This window comes from Rhinolophus ferrumequinum, chromosome 9 (assembly GCF_004115265.2).
Source record: "Rhinolophus ferrumequinum isolate MPI-CBG mRhiFer1 chromosome 9, mRhiFer1_v1.p, whole genome shotgun sequence".
NCBI classification, from domain to species: Eukaryota; Metazoa; Chordata; class Mammalia; order Chiroptera; family Rhinolophidae; genus Rhinolophus; species Rhinolophus ferrumequinum.
Window position 1 is genome coordinate 84,237,200 of NC_046292.1, and position 24,203 is coordinate 84,261,402.

Here is a 24,203-nt window from a genome sequence, read left to right on the forward strand (position 1 = left end):
TGGCAGAAAGAGATGCCAAAGAGCCCAGAAGACAAGAAATATGCATGCCTCTTCTAGAAAGAAAAAATATGCAATAAGTGCAGTTTTCAAGTAAGAAAAAGACAAGCTTCATGTTCTCAAGAAACTCTCAGTTTGTGGTAGTTTCTAGAGGGATGATGAGAAGCATACATTAAATTTCATTCAATAAAATAAGCACCAGAGCAGATACCAGATACTGACTATGGTGCGCAGATGAGAGAGAGAGAACTTCTGTTCAGTCATGTGCTGAGTTCTTCTTCCTTGTGTGAAGTTCACCTGGACTGGAGAAGCAGCTCAATTAAGCTGTCAGTCTCCCAGCTTCTCCATTTGTCCCTGTTGCCTCTCTAGGGTTTCTCTGATGACTCAGCTCTCTGTTTGCCTACTTCTGTTTGGATGACCTTTCAGAGTGCAGTGTATGCAATTTCACAATGTTGTTACTATTTTACAAATAGAATTCAAAGGCTGAAGATTTTCCAAGAATCTCAGAGCTTTAGTTTCTGATAGGTCCTTTAAGGTGCCACTCTGAGGCATTACTCTTCTAGTGAGCTTTTCCTCACACTCGAAGTCCATACAAGGGTCTGGCAAATACAGCTCCCAGACCAAATTCCGTCCTCCATCTGTGTTAGTAAGGAGTTTAATTGGAACTCAGACATACTGGTTACATACTGTCTTTGGCTGTTTTTCCCCACAATGGCAGAATTGAGTAGTTAAGGCAAAGACAACATGACCCAGAAAGCCTAGAATATTTACTGTCTAGCTCTTTACCACAAAAGTCTGCTCAACCTTGCTCTACACAGACCGAGATGTTTCTCTGTTTTTCTTTCATGACACTCACAGTATTTTGAAGATATTTATATGCTTGTCTTCTTCACTATGTTCCTCATGTGTTTTGGTTTTCTATTGCTGAGGGCTTATTGGCTTGAAACAACCATCTCAATTGCTCACAATTTTGTGGGTTGGGAATTCAGGACACCTCATGGAAAGCTTGTCTCTGTTCCACCATGGTTGAGGCTTCAGCTGACGTGGCGCCCTTAGCTGGGGGCTGGCTGGGATGCCTTAATTGAGACCATGTATCTGGGGCCTCGGTTTTTGCTCTCAACAGAGATCCTCACTTTTCCTAGGGCCTTTCTCCACTGATGCTTTGGATTCCTCACAGCGTGATGCCTGGGTTCCAAGTAGCATCCTTCCTAGCAGAGAATGTGGGAACAGCAGATATCTTAAGGCCAAGCTTTCAGAGTTACACAGTGACTTCCACCCTATTCTGTTGGTCAAGAAAAGTCACAAGGACAGACAGAGGAGCAATAGACTATCTCTTGATGCCAGAGTAGAACGGTGACTGCGAAAGACCATGTGCGATGAAATATATTGTCTGGCCATCTTTGGAAACATAACCTATCACATTTTGCTTCATTCATTTCTGTGTGCGCAGCTTCGAACATAGGGTTCAACAAATACTCGTCAAACAAAACAAACAAGCTAAAATAAATGAAAGACTGTAGGCTTTGTAGATAGACCTAAGTATGAATTCTAGTTTTGCCAGTTCTGTAACCTTGAACAATTTCCTTAAACTCACTGAGGCAGTTTTGTCCTGTATCAAACTAGAATAATAATACCTGTATCATGGATTTTATGATTATTGTGAAAGCTGAGAGATAATGTATATAAGATAGCCTATACAGTGACTGGAAGATGTAGATTTTTAATAAAGGCAACCAGTATTATTAACATTGATAATAATACATTTTGAGGAAAATGTATTTTCCAAAGGTGAAAATAGAAAGCATAGGTCACCTTAGAATTATTTCTCACTCTCCTCATCTGATTTTCTGTTATTCACACACACCAACATTTATCACATCAGGGCTTCACACTTGATGCCTCCTTTGTCAGGAATATTCTCTCAGTTCTATTAGTATGGTTGGCTGCACACATGGCAGGTCTCAGCATCGTTTTTACCTCCCCAGAGAATCTTCCTACCTATTCTACCTAAGGTAGTACCCACCCCTCTCTGGTTATTTATTTGATCATCACCTTGTTTGTTTCTTTTAAAGTACTTACTACAGTTTAAATTAATCTTTTATATTTATTTCATTACTTTTCTTATTTCTGTTTCCTCTCACTAAACAAAAGCTGTAGGCAGGCAGGAACCCATCTTGTCTGCGCATTCCTGGGTTTCCTGGCCCTGGCTATAGAATCCTGATTTATAATAGGTGATCAGTAAATATTTATTGAAGGAGTGAATAAAAGGATGGATGAGTGATTAGTCAGCTTCTTTCCTCCCCACTTCTCTCCCGCCCCCCACCTTGGTTGTCATACCTATTTATTTACTTCCAATCTCTTCTCTTGAGAGTGCTACCATTTAAAAAAAAAAAAGTAATATGGGATAATTAACCACTATAAACATTTCTTTTTAAACTAGATTTGAGGATATGGGGGCTGCTGAGACCACTATAAACCTGTATTTTAAATGATCTGCCATACAATCTGAACAATTTCCTTGATGTTTTATTAGAGCTGGTAAATCGTTTATTGGGGCAGCCTTTACCTAAATCCTCTCCAAATCCCCATAAAATGCTTTTAACACAGAATACTGTACTACCCAGCTTCAAAGATATATATGATGTCGTGTCGGAAGTATGTGCTCCAGTGCGGCAAGCTTAAATGGATGTGTTTTCTTTCTCTTATTCTATTTCAACCCCTTCCCCTCCCCCTATCCATGCTTCATTTGAACATGCTGATTATGGAAAATGTGGTAGATTGTTAAACTTCAGTAGGTCACAGCTTTCAATTTTTAAAAAATGCATAGGACTCTCAGCTGGTCAACTGTCAGTTTATCTCATTTGTAGCTGCCAATAATTTTTTGAAATGTTTCCAAAATATAATTTTAAGACTATTAACATTTTTTAACCAGAAAGATAGCCAACTAAGTGGCCTCTGAGTGTGCAAAAGAGAACAGTGTTCTATAACCTCGCTCCCTCGTGGGCCTGCTGCCAGCAGTGTCAGGTGATGTTAGGCCAGAGTCCTCTTGGCTGTTCCTGCCGGGGTTTGCATCATGGCCATCTTTTCTGCGCCATAGGATGTTTACATTTTCTCTTTGAGATATATGGTAGTATGATAGGATGACTATCTTTTGCTCATATTTTGAATAATTTGAGGTATTCAAGGTATGCCTCACTACTTTTGTAGTACAAGCTTCATTTTCATCATTACTCTTTTGGATGCATGGTGTTTGGCTCTGCCTGTTATATGCTCCCATTACACCCTTTACATCTTCTTTGTGCCACTCAATACATGGTGATTAGCTGTTCAATAGTCTCCCTCCCTCATTAGACATAAATTTAATAAATTTTATAGGACTAGAGATTAAGTCAGTCTTTCGGGCCTATCCACAATGATTGATAAATTGCAAACCCTTACTAAATATTTACTAAGTTAATACATGAAAAATGAAGGTAAAATAAGAATATTGACATTTCCAGAAGAAAGATCTGGAGAGAAAAAAAAATCAAACATATAAAACTTAACTTTAGATGTCCTGGACAAGGTGTTTATGTTGGCTATTGTTTCCACCTATTGAGCATGTTTCTTCCAAAGAGTTCTTTCACTCACCCACTTTCGTGATAAAAGACCACCCCCCACCTACATGTACATAAGAACCTACATACCCCAAGGGGTTGGGCTGTTACGTGTATTATGTTTCTATGACTGCTATGATTGGTTCAGGGCTGGGCATGTGATCTGAACCTGGCCACCCAAAGCCCTTTCCCAGGATTTTGAATTTTGTTACTTGGCAGTAGAAATTCTTTCTCCTCTCCACAGTTTTATGCTGGAATGATTTAAGGTTGATACTCCCCGTGGCAATGGCTGTCCTTTTATCATCCCTACTCCCTCTCCCTCCTCTTGTTCATATTTCTCATTAATAGCCTATTTGAAACAAATAAATATAGGAGTCTCATTGATGCTTTTTAGGTGACACATATGTATTCTGTTTCATAAAAAGGAAAACAAAAAACAAACGAAATGTATCAGAGAGACTACCTCAAATTCCTATCAATGAGAATCTATATAGATAAAATTACATGCATACATGAGAACGTGGATTTCACATGAAAAGATATTGTCCGCTGAGAAACTTTAATTTTATTTATTTTCCTATGAGGGAGAAAACTTCAGTGAGAAAGTTTACAATGTCCATTTAGTTAATTACATAAATAACCACTCATCTGCCTGGGTAAACAGAGCTATAGAATCTCATTGCCTGGGGAGTGAATTGGGTTCCCTGCTTCCTAATGCAGTCCCTTAATCTTTGCACAGTGATTTCTCTGAAGAAGTTAGCCAGATTATGTGTTAAATTCCTCTGGAAGTAGTGCTAATGTCTGCTTCAAGACAGTAGATATCACTCCAGTGGTTTAAAGAAGTTAGCATAGTTTTCAGAGGTATCTAACTTCCAACTGGGGAGAAGATTCAGTAACAAGACAATCTTAAAATGTTTCCATTACTATTCAAATACAACTAGGTGGGTAAGCGACCAGAGAATCACACACTTTTAGAGCAGGAAGGGATCTTGGGGACTATTTAGTTCAGCCCTGTCAGTTTATACAAGCGTAAAACTGAGACCTATAGAAGTTAAGTGACTTGCCTTAGGTCATACAGCTAATAAGTAATGGAAATGGGACTAGAACCCACTTCCTTTCCATCTCAATCCAGTCCCAAGTATAAAAAATAAATTCTTCCTAGAACTCAACTAGTCATTTTATAGTTTCCTGTTTCTATCAACTGCAGGCTGCTTTGATATTTATCTATACATTGATGAGAAAGTGTTTATTCTTGGGAAAATGCATAAATGGATTAATATGTTTCCTCCTGCCATGTGGGTAGGGAGGGGGCAGGTGCCAAGATGTTTGCAAACGTTGCTGGCCACACGTTGCTGGCCACACAGAATGAGATCGTTGTGTGTTCTCAGCCAGTAATTTACGAGGCTGACCTGAATTTGTTGCTTAGGGAAGGTATGAGTTAACTGTAAACATCACAACAGGAAAGTTATTCTTTAATAAAATGATACACTTTTCTTTTTATAACACACATGTGATTTGACATTGAAATAAAATGCAGATGCTACTTTGATTGGCGTATTCCCTATTGTGCTTTTCCAAAACACCTTCACATATGGTCTGCCTCATTCCTGAGAAATGACTTGTTGTTTATGTCATACAAACAGAACAGATTGATTTTACAGTGAGTAAGAAGGATGATGAATTGTACGTTGGAGAGAAATCCTTGTCTCGGCAATCTAAACACTTGAAAATAAATGTTGCCTTTTAGGAAAGGCTCTCATGATACACCCAGGATCCCTTCATTTCATGCCCTCTTTCTAAGGGTTAAATAGATATACATATGCAATCTCAGAAAATAGAAAGAGTAGTTACAGTCACCTCAAAATATAATTTTTCTTTTCACCATTTAAACATGTGGAGATCTAACAGGTCAAAAAAAAAAAAAAAAAGTGGCCGTGCTGTCCCAAGGAACCAACCACCAAATACACAGTGCTTCGATATTGTATCTGTACTCTGACCAGAACAAAGCCATGTCTCATCTTGAGAAGAGAGTAGTATTGTTTCTTTATTTCTCAAGTGAATTTTAAATATAAAAATCGTATGCTAAGAAGCTTTCCTAGGGGTCTCCAACTTTTATGCCTTCAGAATTATTCTGCATAATACAGAGACAAAAATGTTCTGTGCTCACTCCTCTGACAATAGGCTAACCACATCCATTTTTGCAGAATTTCACAGTTTATAAATCTCTTAAACTTGTTCCCATACCTTTCTTTTTTTCATTTGGTGCTCATAACAGGTTTGTGATGTGATATTACTAACTTCATTTTACAGATTACACAACGGAAACCCAGAGAGATTAGATGGCTTATTTACCAACATTCAACTAGTTTGTCTGTATCCCTATCCAGTTCTTTTCCCACTATATCATGTCACCTCCCTGGCTAACCTCAGATGCACGTGTACACTTCAGTTTGCACATTTTGCAGCTTTTGAAAATGCGGTGTTTTAAAGCATATTCTATTGCTTGTCTCACAGCGTTGGATGGATGTGGGGTGAAGACAAGATGCTATAGAGGAGGGAAGTAACTAAGTCAGCTCTAGAAAGGCCCATCAGGGCAAAATGACTATGGAGGAATATTCCTGACGGTAATTTATCAGTGATCCACATACAAGTAGGTATTTATTGACTGATGTCTTTATCTTCTTAGGTGTGGCTAAAGCATGACCATCTTTTCCTACTGAGAAAGAATACGTCTTAGTGACTAAGAATACAGGCTCTGGGCCATAATACCTAAACTCAAACAAATTAACTTCACAAATTGCTAGTTGAGTAAATTTAGACAAGTTTCTCAAACTCTTTATACCTCAGTTTCTATAAAAACAGTTATCTGTAAAATGGAGCCTGTGCTACTTACTTGCCTTATGTGAGTTCAAATATGTATATAAAGAGAAAGGAACAGTGTAAATGCTTATAACATATATTAATAGTAAATGCTCAATAAATACTAGCTATTATTTCTAACTCAGGCTTCCTTCTCCCTATTACCTTCCACAACTATCTGCGTTCCAGATTTATTTTGACTATTAAAATAATGACGTGTTCATTTGGGGGGAAACAGAGTATTTGCTGTTAACTCAAAGACCTGCAGTGGGAAAATAGAATGTTAATAGTAGAAATGAGATGCCAGAGGAGTAAACATAATGCATTAGCTTTTTATTGCTGCATAAGAAATTATACAGACTTAGCAGCATCAAATAACATATTTTTTTAATCTCGCGGTTTCCACGGGTCAGAAGTCTGGGCACAGCTTAGCTGGTTCTCTGCCCAGGATCTTCCAAAGCTGTAATCAAGGTATTGGCTGGGTTGTGTTTTCACCTGGAGGCCTAACAGGGGAGGAATTCCCTTCATGCTCATTCAGGTTTTTGACAGATTTTATTTCCTTGTGGCTGTATGATGGAGAGCCCCCACTTTTTATTACCAGATTGGCTACACTGCCTGTAGTTCCACGCAATGAGTCCTTCTTCACCAAAGCCATTATTTTATGAAGCCCACAGGAGAGTTTGTCATCTCAGGGAAAATTCCTATGGCTTTCATCTGATTAAGTCAGGACCTGCCTGGATGATCTCTCATTTGATTAACTCAGAATCAACCCATTTGAGATCTAATTACTTCTGCAAAATCCCTTCACCTTTGCCATTCTCTGTTGACTAGAAGCAAGTTATCAGTTCTAACCACACTCCAGGAGGAGATTATACAGAACATGAACACCAAGGGGCAGGAATTGTGGGGCTGGCTCGTGGGATCCTCAACAGTCTCTGCATGTAGGAAGATAACTGGACAGGCTGCCTGTTCTTTGTAGTAGCACTGGGTAATTATCTCTCCACCAGCAATAAAAGAAATCACTGCATATGGAAGTTTCCAGTCCAGTTTGCCTTGTAGTTGACATGTACATCTGCTGCTTTCTTATGTGTGGGCCTGACACTGACATGACCTAGCCCATGATTGGTCTCCCACAGCCCTCTATGCTCTGTGCGTCCTCTTTCCTCTCAGAAGACGAGTTCCATTCTACTGTTGTTATGCCCTGATAGGTGACCATGACGTATCCTTCCCCCCTCTAGACCCTCTCCTGCCTCTACCCACTATGTCCTATGCAGGTTGATTGGGGTTATATTTTGATGAATGGCGTTTTTCTTTTTTGGCTTTTAGTTTCACGTCTACCTTTTATAGTGCTTGGTGCTCAATTAAAGGTTATTTTTTAACAGGGTTTATCCCTAGTAATTTTTTTTTTTAATATAAGAAGCGATAAAAACTCTGATAAATGATCCCATTTCCTGGACCCCATAGTCCACTAGATTCTCAGATTTATAAGAAAAATCTCATCACCTTTTCTCTCATCTATACAAGTGAAACAGCAATGCAGAATATACCATTGACATCTACTGGGCTAATTCAAGGCTTTGACACTTTTGACTCCTCTGACAATGAAAACAGTTATGTGTGGTAGTGGGCACTGTTGGTTGCACCACACCAGCCATTCTCCTTTCCGCCTTTCTAACTGGTGGCTAAAAATGGCAGATGCTTTCCCAGTCTCAGGCCTTGGGGGCCGTCATGGACCCAGTTCTGGCTGATGAGATATATGAAGATACCAGCTGGGGCGTCCTTCCTCTTAAAAGGGAAGCAAGCAAGAAGGAAACCCCTTTTTGCCACTCTCTCATTCCTTGCCACTTCGGTCACTGCTGTGAAGATGTGATGTTAGAAGCTTCTGCTGACGCTTTGTAGCGTGCAAGGAAGAGCATAGGAAAGAAACCAATCCTGCACCCTGTTATGTTAAGCCATCACTTATGACCTCTTTCTGCCTGTCCCAAGGTTTCTTCTGCATAAGATAATTAAATACACTCTTTGTTCCATATTCTTAGATGAACATTCTGTTGCCTACATAGCTGAAAGCAATCTTACTGAGACAATGAACCTCTAAAAATGTGGTCCTGATGTGAGAACGAGCAGGTGTTCTTTCTTTCATTCAGTATTTATCATGTTTGCATGGTGCCCTAGATTTGGGACACAGAGTATCAGAATATTTTCATATTGTCTGTGATCCAAAGCATAGTATATAACTAAATAGTTGCTTTAAAGTTTAGTATGATTTGGAAAATAGGCACGGTATGGTGTACGAGATTCTTTTCCATGGATACCACTCTGATTCAGCTGGGGAGGTGGAGAATGAGGTGCATAGAATTCATTTAGCCAACTGTCTGGAAACCTAACATGACATCAGTGATAAGATTTAAATGTCCAGGAGCTTCAGATTATGAGTCAGCCCAAATTCAAGCTGCATGATTTAAACGATGAAAGGGGAAAGCTGGGCATGAAGGAATGTAGGGATTTATTTGATGCAAAAACTCAAATGACCAGTAAAACAGATAATGATCTGTTGTAATAGTTTGCAAACAGCATCAAGAAAACAATTGAGTGGGCGTATTTTGAGCTTCAGGCATTGTAAATTCTTTCACTCTCATATACTTTATGCCTTCTTTAATAAACTGCGAGTCTTGGGCCAGCTTCATCGGTGACGGTAGGTGGTCATTCATTTCACAATCCACTAATTTTCATGATTATTCAGTATTTTATGTTACCTAAACTGCTTTGAATTTTGTCTTACTCAAATTGTAATATGGCAATAGCGTATATGATTTCAGAATCATTAATTCAATTGGCATTCTCAGTATATGGGAGTTACACTTACCTCTACAAACGCAAACAAAAACTTAAAGGTTTGAAATATGCTGATGGCATATAATTATTTTCTTTTTTTCCAAATAGACATCAGTGGTCTGTTAACCTAGTGTATCTGGCTGAAAAGATGAGCATAGAAAATTCTTAGGAAGGAAAACAACTGACATCAATTATAGTCTAATCCTGCCTTAAAGAGAAATGTATATTTACCTTGTTTATTTCTAGCTTAACAACTGAATTCTTACGTTGCATGGAACAAATAATCATAATGTGGCTATTTAATATTTAAGATGTTTTGTTTTTTAATATTTTCTTCATATGATATTTCATAGGCATTTTATAGGAATATACTACGGGGACTCCTAGCACTGTGTTCCCTCTCTCCGTCCCCCCTTTCTGCCATCTCCTCCCTTCCTAAAATTTTATGCTTGTTGACCACTTGCTGCCGAGTTGTCATAAGAATCTATGCTAATACTTTCAGGGATAGGCCACTTACTATGTTTCAAGGCGATTCAAATCATTTCGAACATTTTCACAGTTTAAAAGTTTTTTTCTAATATTGAGTTAAAATCCATGTCCCTGTTTTTGAAACTATTAGTTTCAGTTTGATTCATTAAAATTCCAAGTAAAAAAACAATATATTATTGCTCTACTTATAATTTGCTGTGGAAGCATTTTTAAATTGGGAAAATCACAAAAGCTTTGGAATGTATTATTCAAGAACGTCCAAGTATATGTTGTAGTAAGAGAGAAATAATGGATATATATTATAGTCACTTTCTTACATTAATCAAGTATTAACCTCCCTATTTTTCCACTTAACTTATGAGGTCGGACAATTAAGTTCACGAACTTGTTGCAACCATGTTGCTAACCTTTTTTGATATTATGAGTTTGTACCAATTGGACAAACAGTTAACCAAGTTTACTATTTGGAAGTGCTGAAAAGGCTGCATGAAAAAGTTAGACGACCTGAACTTTTCGCCAACAATGCACGGCTCTTGCATCACGACAAAACACCAGCTCACACGGCACTGTCTGTGAGGGAGCTTTTAGCCAGTAAACAAATCATTGTATGGGAACACCCTCCCTACTCACCTGATCTGGCCCCCAATGACTTCTTTCTTCACGCAAAGATAAAAGAAATATTGAAAAGAAGACATTTTGATGACATTCAGGACATCACGTTTAATATGACGACAGCTCTGATGGCCATTCCAGAAAAAGAGTTCCGAAATTGATTTGAAGGGTGCACTAGGCGCTGGCGAAGGTGCATAGCTTCCCAAGGGGAGTACTTCAAAGGCGACCATAGTGATATTCAGCAATGAGTTATGTAGCACTTTTTCTAGGATGAGTTTGTGAACTTAATTGTCAGACCTTGTATATGATCAAAAGCCATCTCCCTGCATATGTTTTGGAAAAACAGCAGTCATTTCACTTCTGTTCTTGAGTTGTCATCTATGGCAACACTTTTCCAAGATAACCATGCTCCCATTGGCGTTTCCCAGCTTCCTTGGATCCCATTCACCCTGCTGCTGCAGACCACCACCTGGCCTTCTGGAATCACTACATTCCTGGGCTGAGCTACTTCTGTGCTTGCCTCATTGGATGAGTGATCTTGTTCAGGCTACTCCTCTGCTCTCTTTACTGGCCTTTCATAAATGTCTCATAATATAAACACAGAGGCTTATGAACATAATTGATTCAATAAAGGTTGATATAACTGAAGAGAATATAATATAGGAGAATCATTTAAAAGCTTAATACTAAATATAACTGCTCTTAAAAAAGAACCTTTAATTTAAACCATCTACAGGAAATTCCCACATGGGTATGGATGTTCCTCACTTCCTAATCTTGATCTTGGTTGTAAGGTCTGCCCTTTCGTTTTTCTGAGAAAGTCTCCATCATCCATCTTCACAGTGTCCATTTCCACTCCCCTTTGTGAAAACCCCACCCTCTACATATGGGATTTTGTTCTATGATCAGTTTCCTCTCTCCACCTGGCTAATCCACAGTCCTCCATATACCCCAGGAAGAAGTTTCCCAAAGATGGCATTGGTAGCTATGCAATGAGACAAGAGTCCAGTAGGGCTTGACCTTTCCAAGTGCACTTTCTCACTTTGGCCTCAGTCGGCTTGATGTCCAGCTTTGTCTCCTGTATTCCCTGATGTTCAGTGAGTAACGCACACAAAGCATATTACATGCACACATATGCATTCATTTCAAAGACCAATCAAATTCTCAGAAACAATTGAGTCTATGTTCATCGTAAGGGAAGGACACATTTTTCTAACTACAATATCACCCTCACTAATTCCCTGCCTCGAGGACGTTAGTAATTTACAGTACTGAACAGCACAATTGTGATTCAAAGAGCGACTGTTCAACTGACTGTTCATCTTCTTCTTTTCAATTCAAGTCCAAGATCTCCCATTGCTTGAGAAATGTGACCCATTAGAGGGCCAAATACCCATTGATGGTCATGTTTTAGCTATATTAAAACCCAGATTACAGCTTTTGTTTACCTGATATCAGGACCATTCTTTGGTAAGACATCTTGTTTCCTTCTATAGACTAAGTACTGGAATTTGGGGCAAGAGTAGTTGGTCTTCAAAGCCCATTATAAATCTAGCATGAGTTTTAAAACAGTTACTGGCAAAGTTCTCTTATGTAGACAGGAACTGATATGTATGCTTTTTCATACTTTTCCATTATTTGGTGATAATTCACAAAATTCCATAAATGCATCTATGTACGTGAATTTAGGATAAGCATTAACTTTTCTGTTTGATTATCATGAGAGGATATCTTGCCATCAATGCATTCCCTAAATAAAAGTAAAGATTTTATCCTCTTCCTGATCGCCATACTGCTGACATTAAATTCTCCTTCTCCTTCTCACACTTTTGAATTTGAGATAGCAATCTGTTCACCCCCACCCCCATATCGGATCAGTTCCTAAGCATTCTATATTCTTTCCAGGTAACACCCCTAGGAAACATTCCTTTCCTTCATTCCTTCTGTGTGTGTGTGGCTAAATTATTGTGATGTTTCCTCCCTTTTCATCTCCTGACTTCCAGGAGCTCTTATCTGATCCTGCACCCACTAAATAGGAAGATGGATTTCAATCATGTATTTTTTTATGCCTTCCTCTTGATGTCAGCAGTAAATAACACTTATTTGATGTTCCCTCTATCTGGCACTAGTGTAACTGCTTCATGTGCATCATTTCTCCAGCCCCCACCAACCCCACGATGTAGATAATATTCTTGTCCCCATTTTACAGATGAGAAAACTGAGGCAAAGGTAAATTAGTGAATATCTGTCCCGGTCACACATCTGGTAAGTGCCTGAGCTGGGATTCATATGGTAGTTATGCAGTTTGAGTTCCTAACCTGAATCCCCATGCTCTAGCTAAAAAGGAAAATGAAAAAAAAAATGACTACTTTAATAAAATTCTTAAATCAGCAGAAATTATGTTAGGACTATTTAGCAGGCATCACCTCCAAATGTCAGATAGGCACAGTTCTTAGACATGGCCAGTGAGTCATGCAGCATAAACCTGCCTGGGAGAAAAGCCAGGAACTGCACTGAGACTTTTAGAAGCCTGGGCCTTCCTACAAGCACACAAGGTGGAAGAGTTTCTTTCTTTCTTTTTCTTTTTTTTTGGTTTTACTCCTTTGAGAGAAACATTTGTTGCACCCTGTGGATCTAGAACAGGAGAGTTGGGCTCATTAATAGTAAATCTTAAATTTATTCTTATCTTGGGTACCTTTCTGATTCTGGCTGATAGCAGATTGGAATCAAGGGAATAACTTAAGAACAGCGGTTCTCAGGATTTTTTAAATTAAAGTTGTTTAGGGATTTATCAGGCCTCAGCAGTCTCCTCTAGATAATTCAGTTTATGGATTTGGGAATAGAGACTTTTATTTTTATTTTTAGTTTGATTTCTGACCTTTCTGCTTGCGCGTGCTCCCTCTCCCTCTCCTTCCTCTGCCCGCTTTCTTTCTCTGCCCAAATTTATCAATTTTAAATTTGCTCCTCAATACTTAAAGCAAATAATAGGACAAGTAGTTTGAAACAGACAGCTTGGCTTATTTTGGGGTTTTTCCCCAAACTGAGATTTAACTGAACTTCTCTTACTCTCCATAAACCTCTGTTACCACCGTATCCTTTTTACACCATCCCCCATCGCCCCTCCCTTCACAGATACTATTAAATCATTTTTCCCTCTCTACTCACCAGTCCTTCCTTCCTTTCACGCACCCACCATCCTCCCCCGCCTTGTACTATTTTAATAATATGTCTGCATGTCCTCATCCCATTGCCCTTCTACCTACTACTTTATTTCTCTTCCTTTCAACTCTAACACTATCTTCATTGAGCTGAGACCCAAATCTGAATACTTCCTGAGTTCTAGACCTGGATTGCCTACCAGCTCCTTATTAGTCCTTCAAAATCAAAAGGTATCATCAACCTGAAGTCGCTGAGTTTGTCCATCAACCGGAGCTGTTTCCTAATTTAAGACACAGATCATTTTTGCCAATGACCTCTATTGTTGTCCTTACTGTAAGGTTTGGCATCTCTTTCAATTTTCTCTATCCTTTGTTTTCTGTATTGAATCACTGATTTACTCAGAAAACATTTATTGGACACCAACCAGTATGCTCAGTCCTGCAGATGCAAAGGTGACTAGAATGGTTATTTAACCACCATAATTTGTGTTCTTGAATTTTGTGTGTTGTTATAAAGTATGTACTGTTGTTTCATGTGGGTTTACTTTAAAGGTATTGGGCTACACATATGTTTTTTACTCAGCCCTACGTCTTTAAGATTGCTCCTTGTTGATGTATTTAGTATCCTAATGACCAATACAATGCATGTAGTATTCTAACAGATTCTAATAGCTGGGCGTTATTTCATAGTGTGCATTGACCTTTTTTTTTCCCCCATAGACTACTTCCAATCCCACTATCGGCAGCAACGTAGAAGTAAATGTGCCCATTTTTGGTCAGTGTGAGAATTTCTCAGAAATATACCTGGGAGTAGGATTGCTCAGTATTGTGTACAATTATGCTTATATCCGCAAATCTTATATCCCCCAAAAGCACATGAGAACCTGTTTTCCCTCATATCCTCCTATATGTCGCATTATCCAATTTTCTAACTTTTGCTGACATGATCCATTTGAAGTGGTATTTTGTTGTTTTAATTTGCTTTTCTCTAATTACATATAAGTTTGAGTATTTCTTTCCTATACTTATTGCCATTTGGGTTTCTTCTGTGAGTAGCTTGTTCACATACTTTGTCCATTTTCTATTGAGTTTTCTGTATTTTTCTTGTTATTTTGTGGAAATTTCTGGTAAATTCCAGACATTTGTACCTTGATGGTGTTAGATGTTGCCAATGCCTTTCCTCATTCAGTCATCTGTCAACTTTTCTCTGTTGGCCCTTGTTAAATTGAAATACTTAATTGAATGTTATCCTCATCCATCACTTTTTTATATTATGGTTTGTGCTTTTTTGAGTTATGCTTAAAAGACCTTCTTCGGCATTGTAGATCATACATATATTCTCTTATACTTTCTTGTTTTAGCTTTATAATTTAATATTTACATTAACAGATCAATTCATTTGGAGCTCACATAACCCGATTTTATTTTTAATCCACACTGCAAACCAATTTCTCTTTTCTATCACTACAGAATGTGTCTATTATTTACTACATTGATGAGGAAATGAAGCTTGGACACTTAAATCATTTGCGGTTTGACATAAGCAATCAGAGTCAGACACAAGCAAATTTTCAGCTACGTTTCTTAACCTCAAAGATCATAAGTACTCTTTCTTCTATACTTTCTATAGAAGGCCCCTTCTATATTGTACTTTCTTTGAAGGCAGAGGCTTGCATTATCCTGTTTTTAGGCACAGTATCACTGAGAAAAATGACTGGCACATGTAATTCCTCAGTAAGTATTTGTTGGAGTTGTGGTATTTTGTTCTAGCACTCTGTTCATTTACCCGCTGTAGATTATCATAAAAGCTGTAGAATTAACTTTCCATCCATTCTGCTGACAAACCCTTTTCCCAAAGTGCTGCCATTTGATGAGATTGGCCTCAGCCTCTGAAGGCTGAACACATTCCAGGGCTTGCTGCTGGAGATTTGACACTGCTATTTAACTTGGAGCGTGGCACTTTGGTGGCACTGGTGGAATAAGTCCAGTAACTAATGGGAACATCAATGATGAGCTCTAATCTGGGACACATTAAGGTAATTGTGCAGATAGGAGAGCTCTGGAGACATGAATTTTCATCTCTATCTTGATGCTACATTGTTGCCACATCCAGACCGCCAAGCTTCCCAATGATGCACTCACAAGCGTAATGAAAGCTGCGCTCTCCTTATCCAACTGTTCACTGTTCTGGTGTAGAGGAAATTCAGTTCCAGTCTTTGGTTTTCTGCCACGGACAGCAGTATCTGGATGCCTCTGTGATGTTTCCAGGTGTTGGCTGTATCTGACCTAACTTCCTGCCAGCTCATAATGATGTGGCTATAGTAAGAAAACAATCAACTCATCTCTGCTCGTGTGTTTCAGCACAACCATCAGCATTTGTCTGGAGGATGGCCTCAGAGGCTTTTGGTGATGGCTGACTGTCTAATGGGGGGAAAAAACTGTCCACAACAACAGAACTTAATTTTTATGATGATGTTTTGAACTTTGATTGTATTATTAGTTGGGGGATAAAAACCGAAAAATAGAAAACGTCAGATCAAGTCTTCAGTACTCTATACTACTTTGTGGGATGGCCCCAGCTCCAAAACCCTGCACCAATACTGATTTAACCTTCAACGTCAGAGTATGACCAGGATTTAAGAGCCAGTGGGACATGCCGGACTGGGTACGTCTGGAATTTTGTTCTAGGAAGAACCAAAGAAGTAAGAGGAAAACTATTTATTTGTTCTTTCATGTATAGACACAGCACACACTTAACAACATTGACTGTGGAGGGGGTGTTCCGGATAGAAAAATGCATCAGGTGCGGCCTCCACCAGCAAGACATTAACCGTTTATTCAGGGCCAGTAAGTCTATTACTATGGGTACTATTACCTAGCAGGTGCAGTAACTAACAATCAGGAGAGCTGAGTAACTCACTAAAGTTTGCTCAGCTAGTAACTGTCAAATCTAGGAGTTAGACCCAGGCTTTCTCATTCTAAGTCATGTGCTCTTTGTAGAATGATGCAGCGACCCAGGCGGCAGTGGCCTAGTCATTCAGAAACTGGAGGGATGGGTACATATCTTGAGCCACTGGAGCTGGCATTTTAAGAGAGGGTCCTTGACTTTTTCTGTCTGACTTATTTCCTTTAGCATAATAATCTCAAGATCCATCCGTGTTGTCTCAAATGGCACTATGTCACCTTTTCTTACTGCAGAGTAGTATTCCATTGTGTATATACCACATCTTCTTTATCCATTCATCTATTGAAGGACACTTTGGTGGTTTCCATGTCTTAGCCACTGTAAATAATGCTGCGATGAACATAGGGGTACGTATATCTTTAAAGATAAATGTTTTCAGATTTTGGGGTAGATAACCCAGAAAAGGGATCGCTGGGTCATATGATAATTCTAGTCTTAATTTTTTGAGGAACCTCCATACTGTTTTCCATAGCAGCTGTACCAATTTACATTCCCACCAACAGTGTATGAGGGTTCCTTTTTTTGTACAGCCTCCAACACTTGTTATTTTTTGTCTTGTTGCTGATAGCCATTCTAGAAGTCCGGAACCATATGACTTCATTCATATGTGGGATATAAAACTGAAAGCAGCAAAGTAACAAGACAAAGAAACTAAAACTCATAGACATTGACAACAGTTTAGTGGTAACCAGAGGGTAAGGGAAGAGGTGGGTGGTAGAAGAGGGTAAGGGGGGTCAAAAATATGGTGATGGAAGAAGAACTGACTCTGGGTGGTGAGCACATCATGTAATATATAGGTGGTGTATTATAGAAAAGCACAATGGAAACCTATGTAATTTTACTAACCATTTTCACCACAATAAATTTAATTTTTTAAAGAAGAATTATGATTATCAAAAAAAAAAGAGAGAGAGGGGATCCTGAGTTGCTGAGGGACAAGAGGATAGAGAGTTTTGGTTTGTAGAAGAATTTACTAGAGAAGTAGGTACCCAGAGCAGATAGAGCCATAGCAATTCTTTCTGTCAAACCAGGGGTCATCTTTCATTGTTTTTTTCATTATAATCGCATTCCTGGGGCCAGGAGTGGTTTGGAGTTGGTAGTGGGACTGATGGTGAGCCAGGGCCTGGGGATTTCATGATGCTTACTTACTAAGTTTAGAAAGCTAGGTTTAGGAAGCATGGAGCAAACTAGATCATTTTACCCTTTATCTAGTTTGTTTTGGAAAAAGTATGTGTTGGAATGACTTCCTCAAAGTATTTGGATGCAGATTTTACAGAATAAGTACTGTTATCAAACCAACATGCACTATTTCCTTTTAAGAACTAAAAGCATCATCAAACCTCAGTGTTGAAAAGGATACTTTACTTACTAAACATTTACAACCACAAGTTGAACAAAACATATTATGCTTCATATAGACCAACTGTAATTATGCAAAATAAGACGTTTAACTCACAATTGCCATTGGTCTGAAGTAGTTTTATTCTTCTGTACTTTTGTGGGATGTCCCTTGGAGATAGTTTAATCTAGAAATATAGCTTAGCTCGTGGTTAGGAGCACACGCAATGTATTTTACTACTTGGGTTTAAATCTTGGCTTTATCAATTAATAAAGTACTAGAATAAGTTTCACCTCTTTGTGCCTCAGTTTCCTGAGGCATAATGACAGCATATATGTCATATGGGGGTGCAGAGAAGTTTATTTGGTTCTTTTTAAAAAGTTTCTTTTGTGAATTAGCATTTTAATGTGTCAGAGGTTCTTGATCAAACTGATTACTTAAAGATACAGGATAAACTATTTTTATAGGGCTTTTAACTAGCTACTGATGTAATTTTTTATGTATTGCTTACCGGTTAATCCCCAAATTACTCTTAACTTTGAAGTTTTGTTTTAATAAAGGAAGACACTTTGACCTTACACATCCAGTATGCTATTTTTTTTTTTAAGGGAGAAATGCCAAAAGTAAATTATTGTACTATTTTTCTACTTAGACCGATAGTTTCCATTTGTATTTATTACAGTTTTAAAAGAATTGAAAGCAAAATTTATAAGGCTTTCTGAAATAGATTCCTGTTCTTTGTACCTCCTCATTCCTGGAAAGAAATTTACATGATTTTACAAGTGAGTTTAACATTTTACTACAGTTTTCAAAAAAAAAAAGGAAAAAAAGAAAGAAAGCCAAAAATCTTAAGGCTTTATGAAATAAATCCCTGTTCTTAGAAACCTCTCCATCCCTGGAAAGACTTTTTCATATTCTTATAAATGAGTTTAAGATCACTAGCTGAGAATCTAGAAGGAATTATTAAATGGGGTTGAGGAGGGCTATGGATGATGCTAAGAAAGGAGTCTTGAGTGTCTTTATATCCACTGTCACGTATAAACTGGCATCTTTCACTTTGCATCCACAGTAAGTACTACCACAGTAAGTAGCAAGGGAGATAGGCTTTCTTTCTTTTCAACGCACTTAACCTCATTAGCTAGCAGGTTTCCATCTAAGGCTAGGAAGGGACATTTTGAGTACCAATGTTTCTCAAGAAAACTTTCTATTTTGCCTAGCAGTCACAAAGTTGGCAGGGCATGACAATCCTGGTAAGTCATAATTCTGGTCAGAATGTTCATTTTTTGCATGGACTGAATTACAGACTATTGTTCTTCTTTCCTTGTGCTGCCTAAGAATCGTCCTGATGCATTGTTAAATTGTAGAGATAATAGAAAGTCTAAAATACAGAAATTGCAAGGGAATGTGCTTGGATGGCCATTGATTAGGTGTCTACAGTAATACCAGAAAAAGTCAGCTCTTGGTAACAGGCAATTTTAAAATCATTTCCCAAGTAAGAACAAATGTAGTTGATTCTGTGTACACACTGTATAATAGTACATGAATGTGATAATAGAAGTGATGATGTTGATACGGTTTCTAGTATTTGTAATACAGTCAGGCCAACTACTTTCACATATATTATTCAATTTTCTAAACAACTCACAGGAGAATGTGTTTTAATTTTTACTTAGCAAGTAGAAAAATTGTAGCTCAGAGATAATTGGTTATGTGCCTTATTCATACAGGACACTTTTCTGAGGCTTCCATTTACTATTAAGGGTTATTATTCATGGTATGCTTAACACTTGATTGTAGAAAACTACTGTAATTTGATAAGTTCTTCCTCAGAATGTTTTTTTTTCTTCTCCTTTTCACGTGCCAGTTTCTTAGTTATTTTGAAAAACGGGCCTAGCCTGGATTTTGTGACATGAGCTCCTCTTCATAAGCTCCAAAAAATAACTTAGGAAAACTTTCTATTTTTTGTAACCAACTCTCCTAACATTATAAATACCCTTTTCAGTGAGCTGACTTATTTATGAGAGACCCATGGGCACCTCTTATATCAATGGGTGGAAGGCATTCCTCTGCGTTGTTATCTGATACATTCACAGCTGAGTTTCCAAAATCTTCTCAAATATTAAAATAGTGACAAAGTACCACGTGATAAGATAATGACATTTACCAATGGATAGAAGCATCTGGGTTGATTTCCAACTTTTATTTTAGCAAGGTTAAGTGCATAAGTTTAATTTTTATGAATACTGTTGCTAATACTCAACATATTTAGACATTTTTTTCTGGTACATTCTAAAAATTGTGTTATTTCTTAGTTTCTGATCATGGTCAGCTGACTCCAACATGATACACAATATGGCAACATTTCCAGTGGATTCTGAGTGCCATATTTTGTCAAGGTGGCACTTCCTTGTGTAGAAACTGAATTTTCTGTTATTGAAATTTAGTCTGTACTTTGATATAAATCTTTGCCTTTTGTGAGATGTTGATTACCTCAGACATAATCTGTGGATATTGCTCTTTGTAATGAAAAAGAGTTCTCTTACTTTTTTTAATGGACAGAAAACTAATTTCTGTGACATATTTTCATTCAGTATCACTGATAAAGAACTTACTGTAGATCATTGTCAACAATGCATTTGAAACTCAACAGCAATCGGTAAAGGTCCTTCCATGGACTGTGAATCTCTACATGCAAAGCAATTTCCTCCCCCCCAAAAAAAATCAGAAACAAAATGTTAAAACAAATATTGCAGTTGTTTCTTATAAAAGCAACTTCATGTTTATTTATGAAATTTATGTTTCTGAATAATAATTATAATAGATACCTTGCCAGCTTATAAACTATCCCCTTTATCTTAGTAAATAGTAGGGCAGTGAATAATATTTTGGCAAATGACTAAACTCTATATTCAGGGTCCACCATTCTTCTGTTCAGGACTCCATTATTTGTTTACTTTAACATGGAAATTTTCAAGTCTCTCAAAATGTGAATTTCCAGGAATTAGACTAATGAGCATCTGTTCTTTGCTTTGCCTCAAAACAATGGTTTTGAGCACTAGATTCTTTTAAGGTTTAAGATGGGATTGTCTACTGGTAGTACTTAATAACTTTAACTGCCGGATGGTGTTTGAATTTCTTTCAAAAACATCACAATTATATTCCTGCGGGCCCTCTCTCTAAGAGTCTTTACCAGGTGGTTCCTCCGCTTAGAAACACTTCCGAGTCCTTTTGACCTTTTTGCCTTCTACTCTTTCTTCAGATGACTATCTTCTCTAACCCTATCTATTTTGATTCTCATAACCCCATATCTCTCTCTTTAGCAACACCTACCATTGGTGCAATTTGCCTTTATCTATAATTTATTTTATTAATATTTTTCTACCCTCGCTAGACTGAAAACTCCATGGTGGAAGAGACTGTATTTGTTTTTTTCTTACTATTGTATCCTAACCTGCAGCATACTGACCTCAGAATTATAAACATACAAGAACATAGGCTTGGGAGATGTATCAGTTATCCAGTGGAAACAATGTAGTCCTGTCTACTCTCTGGCCATAATTATTCACATCCTTGCTACATGCAAGTACACTCAGCTTTTCTCCAAAGTACACTCACCTGCACCTAACTTATTCCATTATGACATCAGGATCAATTCGCCCAGGATCTCATCTAAATCAGTACCACGTATGAATAAGCTTCATGGATGCACCTATTTAGATACAGCTCTTCTTGATGCAGGGACCAGTGAACTAAAAGGTCTGGTTATCAGCATCCTGCCCTTCCTCCCCACATACCTGGAAGGGTAACCATTATAGACATTCTCTTCAAAAGGGGAAGAACAAGTAGCTCATATCAATAACTGGTTCATGGCAATTCTGAAATCCAGCTGGGCACATGTTGTTGTCAGGTCCCCTATTCCAGGGGCAGGGAATGTTTCTTGATTAGAGTTCAATTATATTCCCTGTAAGTAGTTTCCTACTCCACTGTTCTCTCCTTTTCATAGCCCTACTCTGAGTTCTGTGCTACACCCTCTGAGATGTCTCTCCTGTTTGATAAGAAATTGTCCCTGTTTGCAGTCAAATAGCCTTCCCACCCTGCTTCCTGCCCTCAGAAAGTTTAATGTGAAGTGTCTTTCTTCCATGCTTTTACCATGCTGGTAAAAATCTCAACATGTTTTAGATTATCCACTCCATTAGACTCTTGTATAAATAAGCCATACACACCATTCTTTTTGATATAGACTTGTTCTACTTTGGATGGCAGGTCAGAATGCTGAGGGACAATTTCCTTAAGATTCTTGGAGAGCCTTTGTGCTGTGAGGGGATGTACCACCATAGACACTGCTGTATATCATTTTCATCATAACAAATGGTCTTGCAGCCTACCCTTGATTCATTATTCTGGAGCCATTTCTTACCGAGAGAATCTTTTTCTGGCTGAAGAGACAGAGATGGGAAATCGTTTTATTTATCAACCTAGTCTTAGCCTTTTACATTTCCAAACTGAATAGTCATTTCTTGGGCTCCTATCTCTGTGGAAGTACTTTGTTATACACAGCTAGAAGCGCCAACTGATAAGTTCAACATTCTGTCTAAAGTTCTTAGCCAGATCTGTAAGTTCTTTGTGTGTTTTTTTCCCCACAGTTACTACACATGATGGTTTTGCAAATTGTTCAACCTCCATATAGTGTGAGGGACCAGTATCCTCTACCAGTTTTCTCACTGCTTTCTCCTCCACTAACAATTTCCTTGCTACTTTTCCAGCCTTCCCCCATCATCCCTTCTCCTACCAAGCCTATGCCACAGGTTTTAGATTTTTGTTATGGTAGCACATTTTTAGAACCAATTTTTAAAATTAGTGATCTATTGCTGAATTTCTTGCCTCTAATCACTCATATGGTTACATTTATCTTGTAGCTCGGCTGGGAATCGGTGGCCCATGATGGCGTCACTCATGTGTCTGCCAGTTGGAATTTATCTTGCTATCCACATGTGTTTTCTCATCCTCAAGGAGGCTGTCTTCAGATGGTGGTCTCACTGTTCTACGAGGGCAAAAGCAGAATATGCAAAGCTTCTGGAGACCTATATTCAGTCACTTCTGCCATGTTCTGCTGGCCAAAGCAAGCCCCAGGCCACCCCTAATTCAAGGGAAGAGAAATAAACTTTGCGTCTTGATGCAAAGTGATATGTGCATAGGGATGAGAAGAATTTTTGCCGCCATATAGGGTTTAGTCAGGAAAGCAGAGACACCGAGAATGCTATGAGATGTGGGATTTATGATAAGAATTAGACTGTGTACAAATTTGTGAAAGCTGGGGAAGTGATGGTCTGAAACAGAGAGCTGGAGTAGCACAAGAGAATTCACTCTCCAATTACTCTGAAACATAGGTCAGTGACAAGTCAGGGTATATAGGAGAATCTGAGAGGCCAAGCACATCCAACCACTAAAGTGGACAGCAGAGGGGAGCTTACAGAAGCGCCGGTGGGAAATGTGCCCTTTTGGGTCGAGTGTCTGGTGGTGGGCATGGAAACACTATTGATCAACAGGATTGGCACTCTGGAAGAAGAACTCTTCTCAGTGCAGAGGAAAGGGAGGACAAACCACATCTCGCTGAGCACCTGAGTCTCACCATCGCTATAACCAACCCTGAAAAGACCTTCAGGAAGTAATTTCTCAGGGGCCAGCCTGACCTCCTTATCCTCACCCTACCCAGTTACCTCTTCTGTCCTCCACTGCAAGTGGTGAACTGGGCACAGGACCCAGGTAGCCTCTTTGGGTAGATTGACTTCCCTGCTCCTAACCAGGCTTTGGTGCGTTGTTCCAGCAGCTGGAAGAAGGGAGAACTGGCAGCTGGTAGGCGTGTGTGTGTGAAAGCTGAGTCATAGGGCAGAGACCCTGGGAGGCTGAGTGAGTCTGCACTAAGCCAGACAGTTTTCTACATCCAGGGAAGTGCAACATTAAATAGCAAAGTAAAAATTACAACAGATCGAAAGAGAAAGATGGCAGAAGAAAGGAAAATGTTTTATATTTTAGGTAACTTTAATGGCCCTTTTCCCTTTGCTCTTTGAACAAGGGCTCTTTTATGGGCTGAATTGTGTTCCCCAAAATGTATATGTCGAAGCCCTAATCCCTAATGCCTCAGACTGTGATTGTGTTGGAAAATGACTTTAAAGGGGTGATTAAGTTAAAATGAAGTTGCTAAGGTGGGCCCTAATTCAATAGGACTGTTGTCCTTATAAGAAGAGGAAATTGGACACACAGAAAGACATCAGGGATGTCACACACACACACAGAGGAAAGACCGTGTGAGGACACAGCCAAAAAAAGCTCATCTGCAAGCCAAGGAGAGAGGCCTC

At 38.6% G+C, this 24,203-nt stretch overlaps 1 protein-coding gene across 1 annotated transcript in view; it reads left to right on the forward strand.

Moving 5' to 3' along the window:
• Nucleotides 1-24,203, forward strand: part of LOC117027123 (uncharacterized) — a 252,524-nt gene that overhangs the window by 181,543 nt on the left and 46,778 nt on the right.